The sequence below is a fragment of the Penaeus monodon genome, unplaced genomic scaffold, assembly GCF_015228065.2.
Source record: "Penaeus monodon isolate SGIC_2016 unplaced genomic scaffold, NSTDA_Pmon_1 PmonScaffold_1552, whole genome shotgun sequence".
In the NCBI taxonomy this organism is placed as follows: Eukaryota; Metazoa; Arthropoda; class Malacostraca; order Decapoda; family Penaeidae; genus Penaeus; species Penaeus monodon.
The window spans coordinates 10,001-13,729 of record NW_023644731.1 but is presented as its reverse complement, the minus strand read 5'-3'; positions in this window follow the sequence as shown (position 1 = coordinate 13,729).

The window sequence follows — 3,729 nt, the reverse complement described above, 5'->3', positions numbered from 1 at the left end:
AGATTGCTACTAATTTGACCACCCATTTATTGAAACAGTTTACTTGTTCTAGTCTAGTTATTGGATAGTTTAATTTCACAGCTTTAGCTGTAACCATCACCTGCTTTCATCTGCACTGTTTCCATACCATCCTTCTTCGTTGTCATGTCGAGTCACTCAGTGAGGTATCAAAATTTATCTTTACTTTGTGCAATAAGGTCAATATGCAAAGCTTGGTCATTCGCCAGTTTACATTGTCAGGTTGCAGCTCTTAAGCAACATATCGATCATTTCGATCGACATGATCCAGCTTTAAGAAGCTCAGCAGCGATATTGTCTGTTCCAGGTGATTTGTTATATTTCAGCTATTTTATGCTTGATTCTGTTCTGCTCGAATTATCGGTGGCTCCTCTTTTTCTGGCGGTGAAACAGTCTGTTCGATTTCGATCAAGTAATCATCTGAAGTGTCCGCCTGGTGGTTGTAAAGCTCTCACAATACTGTCTCCATCTTTCAATGACATCCCTATCTTGGGTAGCAGTTGCCTGTTTGTCTTCAGCCACAAAATATTTGGGCCTCTTTTCTGCGGTGAGTTGCTTTACCGTACTAAATGCAGCTTTGGCATTATTGTTAATAACAATCCTAAAATGTCCGAACATTGTTGGTTAATTCATGATTCCTTGCTTATGAAATTTCCTTGTTTAACTTTTTATTTGTTTTTCGGTACTTTTAGCAAACTCATCATCGTCGTCTTTAACATTAGCATCACCAATATTATCATAGGTCTGTTAGAGTTATGTTGTTGATTTCAATATTTCCTTTTGCAATATCGTGGATATAGTAAAGGCTGGCATATCCATCACTATTCAGTTTTATCCATCCGTTAACTTATCTTATCTTATTACTAAAGAGCTAAAAGTGATAACCAAAATCTCTATCTCCTACAAGCTATATATAGACATACATTCATACACAAATACATGCAAGCAGGTACAAACAGATGTGAATAAAAATAAATGATTAAATTACCAAATAACACGATATTTTAGTATATATACATAATAGATATATATATATATAATAAAAATATATATATATATATATATAATATACATACGTACTATACATTTATGAACACACACCCCACACACACACACAATCTCACAACACCCCCACACACACACACACACCCACACACACACACACACACACCACACACACACACACATACACGCACACACACACACGCATATGTAATATACGTTTATAATATATATAATATAATATATATATATATAACTATTTATAATTAACACACCCCACAAAACACACACACAACACACACACACACACACACATATATAAGATATATATATATATATATATATATATATATATATATGTATTTTATATACAAAATTAATAGTATATATAAATATTTCTGTATACAAATTTTTATATACAGATTTTTAACATTTTTGTTTATTTTATACACATTTACACACGCACACACCACACACCTATGTGTGGTGTGTTACATATGTGTGTGTATGTATGTTTGTTGTGTGTGTGTGTGTGTGTGTGTGTGTGTGTGGGGTTGAGTATGTGTGGTTGTGTGTGTGGTGGTTTGTGTGTGTGGGTGGGTGTGTGTTGGTGTGTGGTGTGTGTGTGTGTGGTGTGTGAATAAAGGTATAATTCCGAGTTAGATTTGGATAGGGCATAACAAATGGTTTCAGTGTTTTTTAGCACACTTTCCTATTCATCATTAACAAGGAAGATGCAAACCCCTTTTACTCTTACCTTAGGCGGAAAGAAAAAGGGGAATGGTGTCATGTAAAAGTCACATCGTAACACGCATTAGATAACAATTTACATATCACTGAATATGAATTGATCTCCAGCTCTTATTAGAGTGATATTTATGGATTTGCGATGCGGTAGGCAAAGAATCAGATAAGCTTAACTCTGTAGATAAGATACATGAAACCAAACGAGGAAAAAAAGCGATGAGGCGAATGATACAGATGGTGAAAAAGGTGCATTTTTTTCTCTTGGGGTTTTCCTTGGGAATAACCGTTTTTTAAATAACGCAATACGGTTGCCAAAGTTTACACATGTCTTTTGGTAGCCTGTACTAACGAACATGCATGTGATGATCTTTTGCTAGGCAGCCAGGGGCGTCAGTTGGGAAGGTGAGGGGCAGTTGGCCTTCCAAGACTCCTCCAAGGTCTGTCTTGCCCCAAGGGCCACATCCAACAAATTTTAGAGCTATCAAATTTGATTACACATATACAAGGCACAGACTAGCACAGTAACTGCCCCCCCCCCCCCAACTGACGCCCCTGGTTATCATCGATCTTATGTATAATAATTATTCATAATTATAATTATAATAATTAATACTGTATATTTATATGCAGTCATACTAGATTTACCTCTTAACCAAAAAAGTTCAAGAGCAGATGCTTGCTTCTAAACATGTTTTTACTCACTCTTTTTCCAAAAAATGTTTGCTACAAGTGTAGTAGAATTACAACCGCAAACATATGAATACATTTATATATTTTATCCGTGAATACCATAAAAAATGTTATATAGAGAACTTTAAAAGACACCATAACATTGTCATTAATCCAATAGGATTTTGTTATAGTCTATTGAGTTTTATTTACCGTCCCCCCCCCAAAAAAAAAAAAAAAAAAACAATCCCTAGCTACTTGTGCACACTACGCTCAACGACCCCCCCCCCCCCCCCCCCCCCACACCACAAAAGCTGAAATGACGCAAACACGGGACATATGACTTTCAGCGCACAATGATTATCCCCTTAATCCAGTTCCGCCGAGATGCTGACCGGGCCGAGGCAAACATTTATCTGACCGCCTGAGTAGTATTGAACCGCGGCATCTGAAAAAAGCACCAATGATCATCTTGCGGAAGCGTAACACCAAGAGTGACGAGACTCTTTGTATAGACCTGATATTACAACTTAACCGAGTTTGCTCACGCTGTCCGCATCATAAACTGCCAAATGAACCCTCGTTTCCGCTCGTCTGACGGCATTGTAAAGTGTCGCTGGTCTTCACTGGCAACGCTTCTCGCGATCAAGGATGTATACCACCCGTTCAACTGTACAGCATAATCTAACATGCAATGTAACTTCAAAATTTCCACTGATGCGCAGATAAGGGGTTTTAAAAATCTAAAAATAGATAAAAACAGTACCATGCCGCCTGCTTGCCTTCTGTGGGCCATTGGTGATCGCTTGTGTGTAAACTGGGGAAATTCTTTATGGTACAACTTTCAGGCATTTCAGAATTTATGTTCACCTCTCCTAAATAGTGCTAGCCCTAGAATTAAGTGGTTGAGTATTATCAATTTTATCTAAACACACACTCAAAAGTCATGTATGTATTCTCAAAATATGTCTGGCAGCGGTGGTCATGCTTCATTCCATGTTCCTATGGAATTAATTTTTTTTCTCTATTTTTGGTTGAAATAAATCTACGCCACTATTTCGATTACTTTAAAACCGCCATCCATGCCCTAGATACGTTAATATACTTATTCTCAATTACAACGTACAACAACCTTTCCTGGCATGCCGACAGTCTGGCAAATACATATATAGATGAAAAGTTCGACTTGAGTTCATCTTCCAGCAACAGTCGATTCTAGTATTTAAATTAATACAAGTAAGAGGTACAACCTAAACGTGGTGCAGTTAGCAAGTAGTGTGGAGCAAGTGAAAG